This window comes from Macaca nemestrina, chromosome 13 (assembly GCF_043159975.1).
Source record: "Macaca nemestrina isolate mMacNem1 chromosome 13, mMacNem.hap1, whole genome shotgun sequence".
Lineage (NCBI taxonomy): Eukaryota > Metazoa > Chordata > Mammalia > Primates > Cercopithecidae > Macaca > Macaca nemestrina.
Window position 1 is genome coordinate 40,311,019 of NC_092137.1, and position 15,874 is coordinate 40,326,892.

A 15,874-nucleotide genomic window follows, 5' to 3' on the forward strand; every position below is an offset into this window, starting at 1 on the left:
ATATGTTGATTGCATGTAGATTACTACTTTTACCCATGGAAACTGAAGTAATATCTTAATGTAAGAAGAGTAAGTTTTCTTGATTTGTAACCATTGCTTCACCTCTTCTGTAATCTGAAGTCATGCGAATCAAATGTCCCAGGCTCATAATGAAGCCAACTGTGAAACCAGTGCTTACCTCCAAGTCAAGAGCCTGGGAAACATCTATGGAGCTTAGCTTAAAACTATCTGATGATGAATTGGGACTCCAGTATATCATTTTGTGCACATAGTTATGGCATAATATTTGGGGGAAAGGAAGCCTTCACAGTTATAAAATATGAGTGGGAAATGATTATCCTTAGATACAGAGAGTACTTATTATGTAACTGTTGTTAAGGGCTGACGACGTGGCAGGCTCTGTGCCAAGTCAAGTCTCTGGTGGAGCGGAGGACTCCCCCAGGCTCTAGAAGGCCCCTGAGACGGTGTGTCATACAGTGATGATGGGCAGAAAATACTCTAACCATTCAGGATGTGATTGTTTTGGCTTCCTCTCGCCTGAGCTTTTGGCACTTGAACTGGACCCAATGCAACACCACAGCTGGGAAATGACATTATTTGGATTGGTTAAGAAGAGTTTTTGAATCAAACTCCACTGCAGTATTAGAGAAATAAAAAAATTCCTGCTATATCCAACAAGTCCCAGAGGGGCTATCTCTCTATTGTTCATGTGTTTGGACACGAATGTGCATTTATGAATACTTTTTTGTGTAAATATACAGATATATAAGCTATGCAAAGCCATATAAATTTGTATTACTAGAATAATTCATTCCATAAATATTTTTGAGCATTCGCTATGTACCAAGCACATTTTTCCAGTTTAAAAGTGAAGTCGAGCATGGTAGCTCCTGACTGTACTCCCGGCTACTTAGGAGGCTGAGGCAGGAGGATTGCATGAACCCACCTAGGAGTTCAAGGCTGCAGTGAACCATGATCATGCCACTGCACTCCAGCCTGGGTGATAGAATGATACCCTGACTCAAAAAAAGTGACCCACATGTATATTTGTCACTTTTAAAATAGAGATAATAAATTTCTTCCTTGATTTTTAAAGAACTCAAAACAGAGGTCCTATGCAACCCAGCAATCCCATTATTGGGTATATACCCAAAGGAAAAGAAATCATTCTACCAAAAAGGCACACATACCTGCATGTTCAACACTGTGCCATTCACAATAGCAAAGGCATGGAATCAACTCAGGTGCCCATCAACAGTGGATTGGATAAAGCTAATGCGGTATATATATACCATGGAATATTATACAGCCATGAAAAAGAACAAAATCATGTTTTTTTTTTTGCAGTGATATGGATGCAGCTGGAGGCCATAATCCTTGGCGAATTAACACAGCAACAGAAAACCAAATACCACATGTTCTCACTTACAAATGGGAGATAACCACTGAGCATACATGGACATAAACATGGGAACAACAGATACTCTGGACTACCTGGAATAGGGGGCATGGGTTGAAAAACTACTTTATCAGTACTGTACTCACTACCTGAGTGACAAGATCCACACCTCAAACCTCAGCATCACACAATAAACCCGCACGTGTACCCCCTCTATCAAAAATAAAAGTTGAAATTGAAAAATAAATAATAAGTTCCTTCCTCACAGGTCTTAAAAAGCACAACATGAGCAAAGTACCTGATATGTGACCATAAATACCTGTTCCCCTTTGACCTCCCCTAACCTTGAGGTGTGATTAACCTTTCTGCTTTTTCAAATTCTGAAGACCACAACAGAATAGGGAAGGAAGGGTGTGAAGGTGGTCCATCTAATCCCAATTCAGAGCCTGGGACAGACACCTGAATCCTCTACTTTAGAAAAGAACCCCACAGGCTTTGAGAGGGACCTGTCATCCATAGCCCGTAAGGACTATGAGCTTTTTCACCATAAGCATTGCCTATTTGTTCTAATCTAGTAAGACCAGATTGATTGATTAACAGACGGAAAAATAGATGTAAGTTTTTTTCTTATTCTAAAACAATATTTTTATGTTGTTGAATACTGGGATAAAATATAGAAAATATTATGCATAATTCCTAATCCAAGCAGTGTTCCACTCAATAATCTGATCTATTTCCTATAGTTTGCTGCTAACTTCGGGGCAGATCTGCAAAAAATAAATATAATGGGGCTATGATGTCTCAATTTTGACTAAATATATTGTTATATAAAGTGGTAATGCCTTACAATTTAAGTGAGAAGGATGTGTGTGTTTGAGAGAGAGAGAGGAAGAAACACACACACAGAATGAGAGAGAGAAAATATGAATATGAGAATACTGAGGAGAAATGTGTCCACTAGAATTTTACCACAAGCCAGACTGAAAACATCAAAGATGTTTAAGTAAGCCTGCTTAGTTGTGAATGTAATTTTGGAAAACAAACTAAAACATAAAGATAAAAGGTCCACATTTCATTTCATATTTGCAAATAAGGCTTCTTTCGTGAATGGTGAAATCGCTTTGTATAATTTGTAACCTCATTGTTGTCCTGGATTGCCTGCCATGCTGCCTGTGTTTATGCTGCTTCTCCCTATGGCATGTGCTCTGAGCAGACAAGGGTATAATTATAAATCTCCATCCACTAACAAGAACAATAGTTGCACCCAGCAACTCAACTCTCCCTTTGTGAGCTCTACATGGATACCGTTTTGAATGTCAAAGGTCTGCAAATGTCATAAAAACAGCTGCCACCAATTCTCTGCATTAGGCACCTCTTTCAACATTTACTCATGGGTATTGCCTTATCCATCCAGGCAGAAGCAAACCAAAACCCAGAGATTTTAAAACATGGTATCTATAATTACAAGAAATAACAAGAAACCAAAGAGGAATACAAATACAACCATGACTTGTGCTTCAAGACTTTCTAGACTTGCTTAGATAAAAAGAGACTAAATTTTTATCTCTGGGCAGTTAGCCCGATGAGAGAAACTTGACATGCAAGGTATACTTTTTGCTATCTCCATTTTTATAAAAGCAAAGTTAATGAGGCTTTGATCTTTATTCCATACTTAAGATTATTTTCCTAAATCTGAGATCGTTGCAGAGATATACAAGTTAGTTCTGCCAAATCATTCATTCATTCCTTCACCAAACATGGATATGAGTGCCTATTGAATGTCCAGTAAAAGCAGGAATACAGACATTGAAGGCTCATTTCATTGCCCTTAGTTTCTACATAACATAGCTGTGATGCATGGAATATTAAGGAAACCCCTACACCTTTAACTGAGTTAATTCACAACTTACTAGAGCTATTTTCAATTCATGAAAATAAAGACCAGATGTGTAATCCCAGCACTTTGGGAGGCCAAAGTGGGTGGATTGCTTGAGCCTCAGGAGTTCAATTCCAGCCTGATCAACATGATAAAACCCGTTTCTACCAAAAATACAAACAACAACAACAAAACTGGGCGTGGTAGTGAGTGTCTGTGGTCCCACCTACTTGACAGCTGAGATGGGAGGATCACTTGAGCCTAGGAGGTAGAGGTTATAGTGACCAAGATCACCCCACTGCACTCTAACCTGGGTGACAAAGTGAGACCCTGTCTCAAAAAGGAGAAAAACAAAAGAAAGATTTCTCAAGTCTAAGTTTAGTATTAAAAAAAAAAAAAAAAAAAGTAACATCATGGCTTTGTTCTTGATTTTACCTCTGTTTTAGACTAAGAAATCCATTCAAATGGAGCCTATGGCCCTGTAACCTGGCTCTGGGAAAATCAACAGAGGAATGCAACATCACATCAGCACTGTATATTTTTGGAAGGGTATTGCATTTTTCCTTTGTGGTGGATTGGTCCGTGCACTTGAAAATACATTCACAGTGGGAAGGCACCAACTCTGCTGCACATTTATAGTTGAATCTATTTTTTTTCCTGACAAATATTCAAGTGGGGGAGGAATTCCATGTGAATGCTCTAGTGCCTCCCTCCCTCTGATGAGTCTAAGTGCTGGATAAACAAACAGTATTTCTAAAACCTCAAGGGGAATACTTGAAACTGCAGCAATGTAAGAGGAAAGTGGGTAGAATGGATAGCTTCTAGGCAGACTGACATTTCTGAGTAATTACTGAGGGGTCTAGGATCTGGGGGACAACGCTCCATCAGCAGCCCTTTTGTTATTTAAAAAAAAATGAACATTTGAGCAATTTAATGGAACGTGCTGTGAAAACACAGCTGCAAGCCTTATATTCTTACCACATCACCTCCTCTAAGCTTTCCTCTGTAGAAAATTCGAAGCTTTCCTGGTATCTCCTCAGTAGGGGGTTAGGAAGTAAGTAAATACACTGGACTCTTGATTTAGAGGTGGGAGATGCATTAGGAAAGCGTCAGTGCCCATGAAGAGACCCACAGGCTAACAGCCATCATTAACTGAGCATATACTATGTGAGAGTCTCCTTCTGAGCTTTTCCACATCTATTATCTCTTTAAATTTCCCAACAACGCTAAGGTAATGACAGCCTTTCTTGCTGACCTATGAAGTCCAGGCTGGGAGTTGTCGGATGACTTTTCCTGTATAATCTCACCCCAAGGGAAGACGTTACTCTGATTTTTCCACCTCATGTTTTTCCCTGGCAATTGCTGTGACAGAATGTTGTTTTTGGAGCTGAGTAGGCAAGTGGTGTGCATGATATGAAAAACCAAAAAAAAAAAAAAAAAAAAAAAACCACCAAACCCCACAAACTTTCTGACACAAGGCACTCATCAATGCAATGATCGAGACCTTTTCCTACCGCTGGATATTTCTAAGTGAGAAGATCCTACCTCAGTTTTCAGATGGGCTTTAGCTCTGCAGGAAGTGCTGCCCCAGTCAGCCTCGGGGAAATCAGTAGAGGATTAGTTAGACAGCAGGTCAGCCACTGGAGGGCACTCCTGAAATCTAGAGGCTTCTTCCTCCCAAGGAAAGGGTTGCTGGAGTCCCTGCCTGAGACATTTAACAAAGAGAAGGAATGTCTAGGGGATAAGACCCAGTGCATTCTCTGGAAAAGGTCTGCTGTACATATTTGCCAAGTGATAAGCAACCTAGGAAATAAAAAACCATTTGACAATTTACAGTGTTCAAAGGTAGCTTCCTGGCTCTTGAGTTATATAAATGGCTATGTTAAAAATAGGCAACCAATACAACTGAGCAACCTGAAATGTCCTAGGATATGCACCATATGTGATAGCCATGAAAATACTCAAAAGAAGAATTCAGTATAAATTAAGAATCATTCCCACTCCAATGGACCCAGTCTTATGGAAGTGGCACATAGGAGAAGCTGGGGATTCTATTTTTTGTGCTGTTCTATGTACAGGTCTCTCTCTCCCTAGTGAAACCCAGCTCTATAGTTTGGGAGCCTATACCTGATCTCTCTGATATCCCTCTCCAGCTCTCAACATATACTATGTAGTCATACGGATTGTCTGTTAAGAAATAAGTTCAAGTCATTATTTTCCTTATGACAAAATTCACAGTGAAAGGCCAAGTGTCCACCAGAAGAATAATGTGCAAATCTAAAGTGGGTTAGTGGCATTTTCTCAGGACAGAGTGCGCAGGAGGACAACATAGCAATCCTGGAATTTGACAGGGTAAAACTTTTGGACGCTCTGACTCTGTGCTGTATGTATCTGTTTGCTTCTGCTTTGAAAATAACTAGTAAGGTACAAGATCCACTTGAACCACTGAATTTAGCAAAATAAATCAGGCAAAACCAGACATGTCTTTGCATTAATATTGTCATTTTGTTTTATATTACTTAAAAAGTCAGACCTCTTTTTTTTTTTTTTTTTAATCATTCCTTCTCTGGACTATCTGCTGCTCTCCTGTGATGTATATTGTGAAAAACACATTTTAAGATCATGACAGATATCTCAAGATTGACATCATGTCCAGTTTCTAAGCTACAATTAAATCTCGTAGAATGGTAAGAGGTTTCTATCAGAGACTGCTGATTGCTTTATATACATTACTTTCATTTGAGACTCATTTCATGGATGAGGAAATTGATGTTTACATAAGTCAAGGAACTTGACCAAGGTTACATAGTTTTAAGAAGCTGAGCTAGGATCCTACAGGTCCATCCCAGTGACGTATGATTTTAATCATTATGCCATATGACGTGTCTTGGACTAGTTTATAAAATAGCTTTTCAATTAACCTCTTGTCCTTTAAAAGTGTTCACAGGTTTTAATTGCTTCTTTTTCTGCTAAGGCAATACTTAATTTTTAAACTGCACATAGAAGATCAAATAAAAAAAAAGTATTCCAGATGTAGGTTTTATAGTTGCACATCTTGGATATGGGTGGTTACACACACACTACAAGCATGTGGTACACATCTATCTCAGTTTTACTTTAGAAATACATTCTCAACAGGGGAAACTTGAAATATGCAGACTGTGGTCCTGATTCCACTTCAAAACGTCTGCTTTTATTGGGTTTACCCTGCAATCATGTAACTTTTGGCCAGAGTCAAATAGGGCAACTGAATTTTTTTTCTTCAGTTTTACTTGGTATGGTTCACTGTAAATGCTTCCAACTAGTCCTGAAGACAGACTTTATTCATTTGTTCTTCCATGAGTTTTATTCAGCAGAACCTTGGATAACAGCAGCTTAGCCAGACACTATGGGGTAATCAGTCTGCTCAGGACTGATTCCTGTGCAGTCAATTCTTCTGCACATCTTGCCTTCAAGGTCTGCCAGTTGAGTGCACTGTGTTTCCAACACTGCCCTCCAAACAGACCTTTCATAAGGAAAAGTCACTGCTACTTCATTAATTCCAGAAGATGGATGGTGAAGTCATATTGCTTTGATATGCTTTCAGACTAAGGCTATTCATGGGAGGCTAGAACTCTCAAACAGAAAAGTTTTAAAATTCTGGCTACTTTTTCATAGGATTCTATTATGACACCTCAGAGGAATTTTTTTTTAAGTCTGTCACTTTAAAAGGAAATGGTTAGATGTGACTAGGGCTGTGCAAACACAGTAGCTACCAGTGCCTGGCAAAGCCTGTATTCTAACAGATTTCTGGTAAAAAAAAAAAAATTATATATATATATATATATATATATATATATATATATTTTCCATTATTGACTTGGATTCTTTCATCTTTTCTTACATGTTAAGAAACATAATATCTGAAGAATGAGGAATAGCCACTTTAGTGTGAAATCATGCTGGGGTGGAAAGGCCAGCATATTTCTTACAGATTATTATAGGAGAGTTTGGCCATTTTCCTGGACAGAAGCAAAGAGATGGCACCTTGGAATCAACTCTTAACCATGTGAAGCCTTTGAGCCTTGGTGAGTTTTCCAAGCACACGGTATTAGCTTTCTGCAGCCTGGAATGGAGCGATTACTGTCCCCAGAGAGCTGTCATGGGTACAGGCAAGGTGCTCAGCTTTTCTTAGTTCTACCATGGTCCTGAACAGCCAGGTTCTAGGTTAAGCCAAATCCAGAAATATCTTGTTTTATTTCACTTGCCACAAGTCTGAGAAGGCTTAATCTCAGAATATGGAAGAAGCCTTAGCAAAGCAACTTTAGAAAACAGCAACTGTGTGTGTGTGCGTGTGTGTGTGTGTGTGTGTGTGTGTTGTATGTGTGTAGAGAGAGATCTGAGGCATGAATTTTACTAATGTTATTATTTAAATACATTCTTCCTTATGCTAGAGCTCCAGATGCTGCTACAAAAATGAGGAAAAAAGGCTCAGGGCATATAAGTCACGTGTCACATTAGCTGTATTGGCCTTTGTTCAAATAATAAACATTTTAATCACTGCAGTTTATAACTCCATTTTAAATGTTTTGTTACTACATTAAAAGTAACTGCATATGTATACATAGAATTCTAATAAAAATGCATAAATAACAAGAGGAAAGGGACTTAGGGATTATCTCTGGCAGCCCTCATTTCAAAGGTGAGACCCAGGAGAAACCCAATATGCACAGAAGTTAAGTGACTTTCTGATAGGCCTTGCAGGTAATTAATTGTAGAACAGTACTCCACATTCAATGCTATGTTCACTATTACCTGAAATAGAGTTGGAGGCAAAAAACTTATGTCAGCGATACTCAATGCTCAATAAAGTGGCAGAGCAATATTTTGTAAGTGTGTGTTCCCTGAACTCAAATGTGATGTTAGGTAGTGATTCTGAGTCTCTTAAAACAGATTGCTCGATTTATTTAAGGTGTGTTCTCTATTACACCAAAAATTGTTGATGGATTTTTAAAAAACTGCACACCATGGAATAAATACAAATTTCTACATTTTTGATGACATTAAGATATGTTAAGAGGCCTGAATGTTCTTAACTATGGATTAAAAATAAAATACCAACTAAAGGGGTCAGTTTTCTACAGTTATTTGAAATTGATTTTAAAGCTTCCCTATTGCTAATGGCTGAATGTTTATGTTTCCCCAACTCCAAACTCATGTGTTGAAATCCTAACTCCCAGGGTGATGGGATGAGAAGGTGGGGACCTTTGGGAGGTGATTGGGTCACTCTGAAGCGTGAGATTAGTGCCCTTATAAAAGAGGCCCTGGAGAGCTCCCTTGCCCTACCAGCACACCACCGGAAGGCACAGCGAAAAGATGGCTGTCTATGAATCAGGAAATCGTACTTCACCAGACACCGACTCTGCCAGAGCCTTGACCTTGGAGATTCTAGGCTCTGGAACTGTGGGAAATACATTTCTGTTGTTATAAGCCACCTAGTCTATGGTTCTTTGTTATGGAAGTCTGAATGAACTAAGGTATCTACTGAGGTTTTGTTTGGGCAGGTAATAAAATATGTCATTTTTTCTAGGTTTGACAACCTATATTCAATTCCCCTTTCCGTAATCTATGGCATGGGCATAAATAGACTGTCATGTGTATCCAAATTAAGATGATGATAGCCAGGAGAAAGACTGAAGGTGGGACTACTGGCTATTGATAGCCAAGATCTAATTCTGATCTTTTGGGATTTAGGTTCATTTCTGGCTGGAAGGAGTTGTATTATTTATCTATGCATAGTGAAGTAACCTTATGATCATAAACAATTTCAGAACGAACAAAAAGTCTTCACCTGGTGATGTCTTTTAATATGATTCCACATCACCAGGGGCAGAATAATTTTTATTTCTAGGGACATTCATTGAGAACAGGATGACTTGCCGAGTTTCAGATGTGATCAGCTTGCCAATTGTCCCTGGGCCCTTTGTGTCTTGCTACAATATCGTCTAGGAAACAAACAACGGGGAAACCAACTTTCACAAAATTCCATTGCTCTGGAGATGGAATTATGGCTCCTTCCAATTTTCTTCATGATGTTATAAGCAGTCAAATGTAAGTAGTCAAATTTTACTTCTTTTGGAAAGAACTCAATAACTTTTGAAGTTCATCAAGTTCATGAATTAAGCTAAGATCTGCACTACGATGTCGAAATGTTAAATAGAACAAAAAAAGTTTGATGTTATATCAACTGCATATGTATACGTATGCAGAGCTGAAATTAACTGATTAAAAATGTCTCTGTTATGATGTCTATCAAGTAAAAAATAGGGTTTTGATCTAGAAATGCCTATCCATTTTTGAGGTATATACTCTCAAAACCTTTTGAAATAAAGAGAAGAGTGGTTGCAAAACTTTTAGGTATTTTTACTTTTAAAAAAAGGATAGACCAAAGCAATGTGTCCCATTACATCAGCATTTTTCAAAATTTAGTCTCTGTACTTTCATTTGCATAATTTTCCACTTTCTGTATTATTTTCATAACCCTAAGTGCTTAAATGGGTGGAGAGGCCTATGCCACAGTCTCCAACAAGGTGTCAAGGGAGAGGAGGTGTTTCTTTTCTCCCAATTCACACCATATTTAGAAGCACTATTCTAGATGATTCCTCTAAAAATATTCAAGCTTTTAGAATCTTGGCTTTGTTTTTCGTAAATTGTACTTAAAGTCAGTGTGACTATTACCATCAAATTGAATAAGTGAAATGTATTTCTCATGTTGCAGGTAGTAAAAATTGCCAGGGAATCACTTAAATACTAAGAGTATTGACAAGCTCTAATTTTTTACTTGGCTCAAAATGTGTCTCTACTCTGTATTATCCCTACCTAGATCTTACTTAAAACAGGAAGGGTGAAGACTTCAATGTAATGACTAAATGATGTGCAATTTGGAGATTTTAATAGAACAAAATATATATTTTGATAAGTAGTAGTACTTGTTTCAAAGAAAGATATTGACGTTATATTAAAAAGTAAACATCCTAATCTATCGGTCCAGGTCTTTACTCAAAACCTTCCAGGTGTATGTATGTGTGAGATATTTTAAAGTAATTCTAACCAAGCCATTGTTCTGTAACCTGACTTAACAAGCTACAAAACCATTCCTTAGCTTAAACTGTTAAAGGGACATTGTGATGACAAATAAACACAACATGTTAGCAGAATAAAAGTTGTCTGGAAATATTATTTTATAATTTGGGGGAAAGAAATTCAATACAGGGTAAAGAGAATAGGATTTTGGAATTAAGCTGAGTTAAAATTCTTGCTCTGGACAATAGACAAATTACTTAACATGTTTGAATTTCAGTTTATCATCTACAAGTTGGGAATAATATATGCATTATGAAGAGATTACAAGTACTAACTGGAGAAAACAATCTGAGACCTTGGCAAACAATAGATTATCCAACTTAATTCCAGTATTATTAAAATTCGTGATCATTAGCTGGCACTTTACAACAGAAATGATCTGAATAAATTTTCAACATACACATGCTCTCATATCATGACAGGAAACTGCAAGCGTGGGGGGTGTCAAGAGCCTTGTGTGTTTATAATTCTGATGCCTATCTCTGTGAAGAGTGAGTCTTCTAGTTAATTTTAATCTTTTCAATAGATGTACTTATGGAACATTATTTGGTCATATTGTAGTGATCTGCTACTAAAGAAACTTTCCCCTAGCCAAGGGTACGAGTCTCTCTATAACCCACATTTACCCATGAGTTATGATAAATGTGCCTTGTGTTCCACTGGTTTAGAATTTGGGGTTTTGGAAAATGGGATGTTTCTCCAGTGTGCTTTAGCACAATATAGCTGAAATCGTGTATGTATATGCAAAAACGTGCCTGTAACTGTTCTGTAGTTCCAATGCTTGGATCACAAAACTAAGGAGGGTCAGAATTTGATGATTACTCTGGCTTTTTGGTTGGCCCCGAACTCCCTCCAGCTATCAAATGAAGGCATCAGGTTGGAGTATATATACAGTCTATAGAACTCGGGAGAGTTAAATAGTAGCAAGTTCTAATCAAGAAGAAATGTTTTATTCAGTAATTACTTTAAAGCATTTTTTAAGAGTCCCTGAAAATATTGGATTTCTGCAGAGGATATTGCTAAAATACTAAGGTGTGAAAATGATTCTCTTTTTTGAATTAATAAAATAAAACTCAATAGAAATAATTCAGTGTGTGAGGTAGATAAGCTTCAGACAAAGGGGAAAACCAAACCTGCTAGTCAGAGATATAAAAAAGAAAAATCAACTTCTACGTTACGTTGCCAAGGAGACTGTGTAAACAGACTTACACAAAGAGAAGTGGCTGGCTGGCAATACTGCTAATGTGGAAAATCTCTTCATTGTTGTGTGGCATGCTTCATCTCAGAAGAGCAGGAAAAGGGGGCAGGCAGAGAGGGAGAAATAACAAGAATGGAAGAGTCGTTCTTCCAAAGAGGGCCATCTGTGACCCTGGGAGAAAAACCTGGTAGATCAAGGCTCACATCTTAGTAAATTACCTGTAAATAAAGCTTATAAGGCCTGTGCATTGTCTCATGATTCTTTTCTTAATAATACTTTAATCCTTGCATTTTGATAAGCTGTGCAAGGTAGTCTTATAGGGGATCTTTTCATTCAGACATTCAGCTTGTTTGTTTTGTGCTTCCCAGGCAAGGGCAGTGACTGGAAGCTGGGGGAGAGGATGAACAGCTGAATCTCAGCCTGACGGAGGCCGCCATTTAATAAGTAAATGCATGCACAGTAAGCCTCATGTGACTTTCATCTCTCTATTCTTTTAGAAGTTTATCTAATCCAACCGTATATACAAATGCAATTATTTCACCTTCAATAATTTCATTCATTCAATACACGTCGGGTATTATGAATAAATTCAGTGTAGATACAAGTAGTCTCAGCTCCCCAAAATGTTTAGAGTGTGTAATAGCAAAATATGTTATTATAAAGCTTAGTGAAAGTTTGTTTTTATATAACCATATATGCAATATGATTACAAATCTGTTGAATTGTTGAGCAAACTATGAATTTTTTTTTCTTTTAATTTTCATCTCCAAATTTTCTATAATGTGGTTGTATGAATTTATTCATATAGAGAGAATTTATAGGTTACTGAAGTGAAGCTGGGTTCAGATGTTGGACTTCATTGGTTTATTCTTTTACAGAGTTGAAGTTTGACAAAATCAAGATATAAAGCAGCTCTTTCTAAATTTGCAAATATGTTTACAATTTTTTTTGTTTAGATAGTACTTTTGTATTTTGATTGACTGAGATGGAGTCTTGCTCTATCATCCAGGCTGGAGTGCAGTGTAGTGATCTCAGCTCACTGCAACCTCTGCCTACTGAGTTCAAGTGATTCTGCTGCCTCAGTCTCCCAAGTAACTGGGATTACAGGCGCCCGCCACCATGCCCAACTAATTTTTTGTACCTTTAGTAGAGACAGGGTTTCACCGTGTTGGCCAGGATGGTCTCAAACTCCTGACCTCAAGTAATCCACCTGCCTCGGCCTCCCAAAGTGCTGGGACGACAGGTGTGAGCAATCACGCCCGGCCAAGATAGTGCAGTTTTAAATGTTTCTCTTCAGACCTGTCATCATATAAGTTGCTTGCTTAGAAGGGGGATAAAATAAGATGCAAACCAGCTCTTCTTTTATTGGAGAGTTTCAATTTAATCAGAAGGTGAATGTTAGCATCCGTAGCCATACGTTAAAGAAAATCTATCAATGAATGAATGGGTAAAGAAAACGTTTTATATATATATATACACACACACATATATACGTGTATATATACACGTATATATGTGTGTGTGTATATATATGTACATATACATATATAAATTTGGCTCAACATATCTATTTGAATCAAAATGTGTGTATATATGGAATATACATACACACATTTTGTGTATATATTGGAATACTGTCCAGCCATAAAAAATAAAATCCTGTCATTTGCAGCAACATGGATGGAACTGGAGGACATATGTTAATTTGAAATAAACAAGGCACAGAAAGACAAATATTATGTGTTCTCACTCACATGTGGGAGATAAAAAAGTGGATTTCATAGAGGTAGAGAGTAGAATGGTACTTAAAAGAGGCTAGAGGGCCTGGTGTGGTGGCTCATGCCTGTAATCCCAGCACTTTGGGAGGCCGAGGTGGGCGGATCACCTGAAGTCAGGAGTTCGAGGCCAGCCTGACCATGGTGAAACCCTGTCTCTACTAAAAAATACAAAAAGTAGCCAGGCATGGTGGCTGGTGCCTATAATCCCAGCTACTTGGGAGGCTGAGGCAGGAGAATCACTTGAACCCGGGAGGCAGAGGTTCAGAGGTTGCAGTGAGTGGAGATCATGCCATTGCACTCCAGCCTGGGCAACAGAGCAAGACTCCATCTCCAAAAAAAAAAAAAAAAAAAAAAAAAAGGGCTAGGAAGGATAGCAGGAGGGGGGATAAAGAAACGGTTTATGGTACAAGAATACAGTTAGCTAGAAAGAATAAATTCTAGTGTTTGACAGGACAATAGAGTGACTACAGTTAATAATAACTGATTTTATATTTCAAAATAGCTAGAAGAAAACTTTTTAATGTTCCCAACACAAAGAAATGGTAAATGTTTGAGATGATGGATATTCTAATTACCCTGATTACACATTTTATGCATGTATCAAAACATTACACATACTCCAGAAATGTTTACAATGTGTCAAAAAAAAATTAATAAAAAAGAAAATGAAAGCTAATTCCAATGGCTAAGTCATTGATAAATTAAAAATAGAAATGAGATTGGGGTCTTAAGTAATTTCCTTACATTATTAAGGACCAAAATGAATGCCACACTTTGTAAGACGGCATGCAAAACTCAGTTTCAGAGCTGGCATATTGAATAAATAACATACCCTTTTTCTATCAAAATGCTCTTAAGTTGTAAATCATACCTTTTTTTTTTCCCCAGGCTATTTAGATCCTGCATCAGACAGCTTCTTCAGAAAGGTCATCAGAAAACATGAAGCTAAATGCAGTAAAGAGTTATGCTCTTGAACTGTTGAAAATATCATTTTCAAATAGAAATGGTTTAAAAATTCCTTTTTCATTATTTCAAATTTTCCTCCATAATATTGTTTTAACCTACAACATACACACTCCAAGGTAATGCCACTCTAATGCTGTCTAGTTGATCTGAACAACTGGTAAGTGATCAGATCCACCAAACTCTCTGGAGATTAACTTCTGCCAGCATATTGGTTACTGTTCATTTTCACAAGATTGACAGGCTCATTACGGCAATATTAACATCTTTGAGTGTTCATACTGAGCAACTGTAATTTTGCATATGTTGATGAGCAGGCAGTTATATCAAAGAGTAAACACTGGGCTGATGTGCAAGGCACTATTCAATTATAAAAACAGTATAGGATTTAGCCCTGTCATTGACTCTTCCATTCCTTCTATCTCGCCTGTTCCTAATTTATTTCTCTATTTTTTCCTTGACTCTCTTCATTCTCTGCTTTTTATTCCTTTCTGCTTCACTTCCTCTCCATAAATGACAGACCTTTTCTTAGATGCCATTTCTCTATATCTGTGCTTACAACAAGAATTTTTTCCTCCTAGTTGTTGGTTAATGTCTGCAAATGTGAGAGAATGTTAACATGACAAACAACAAGGAATTCGAAATAAACTTAAATGAAACAGTGTCTTTTCTCCCCCTACTCTCCCCCACCCCCCATGGTGGAAATGATGATATCCTCACCATCTGCACACTTGCAGGCTGTGAGTGGGCAGAAAACCAGCTGGAGATGCAGCCCATGGCAGGGATACAGATCCTCAGCTTCTGGGAGGTCCTAGAAGCTCACAATGCCACCCAGCTATTGGACTATCTCTCATCACGTACATTCAAAGGGAGAATGTACAGCATTTCTTCTAAACTATTTTGTACAGAGAAGATCTCCACTGTTAAAAAGAGGCCGATGTGGAGTAGGGGGAAAGTGTTCTGGACTGAGTGTCAGGAAACCTCAGTGCTTCAGGTTCTTTTGCAATTATGAGACTGGTTCTGTTACTTCACCTTTTCTTGTTTGTACAGTGAAGGCCTCCAGCTTTAGCATCTCATAATTTTGTTGTGGAAAATACGTGCAGAATGAAGAGAATGAAGAGAATGAAGAGAATAATGAGAAGAGTTTGAGGGTACCTCCTCTGCCTTAGTTGACAAACTATGTTAAGAGTAGACTATCATGGTATCCTTTAAACATATCTATAAGGCAAGCCTTGTGGCAGAAAAGTAAGCAAAATGCTATACTTGTCACATCAATTAGTCAAGGAAATGTGATTACCCTGAGCCCAAGAAACTTCCACTAAAAAGATGGAAGGAAGGACTGCATTTGGTGCTCTCTGGCACCATCCTTGTGTCCAAATGTGTATCAGAACTGAATTTAGGGCCATGGTACAGGGGTGTCAGTCTGCAAACTAGAAGAGCAATGCTGACAGGCCCTGGGACTGTTTCTAGTGCTATATGGGAACTCAAAAATCTAACCGAAGCCACAGGATGGGTAACGACAATGAGACTGTGACCTG

General features: G+C 37.9%; 1 protein-coding gene and 1 long non-coding RNA gene across 25 annotated transcripts in view; one reads left to right on the forward strand and one right to left on the reverse strand.

The window, feature by feature from the left end:
* The window catches only part of LOC105464900 (solute carrier family 8 member A1), a 391,740-nt gene that overhangs the window by 119,098 nt on the left and 256,768 nt on the right, over positions 1-15,874 (reverse strand). The window contains exons 1-2 of one of the 24 annotated variants that reach the window (XM_071076615.1): positions 9,191-13,042; positions 4,821-4,976 (exon numbers count right to left, since the gene is read on the reverse strand). The exons of 22 other annotated variants lie outside the window; for them this stretch is intronic. The gene's annotated coding sequence lies outside the window, so the exon portion shown is untranslated. Of the gene's footprint in view, positions 1-4,820; positions 4,977-9,105; positions 9,125-9,190; positions 13,043-15,874 lie in introns of those variants that run through there. One more of the 24 variants, XM_071076616.1, reaches the window with a different exon arrangement.
* On the forward strand, positions 9,276-14,388 carry LOC105464898 (uncharacterized). The gene is made up of 3 exons (XR_977130.2): positions 9,276-9,365; positions 11,964-12,054; positions 14,262-14,388. It is a non-coding gene; the product is annotated as an uncharacterized lncRNA (long non-coding RNA).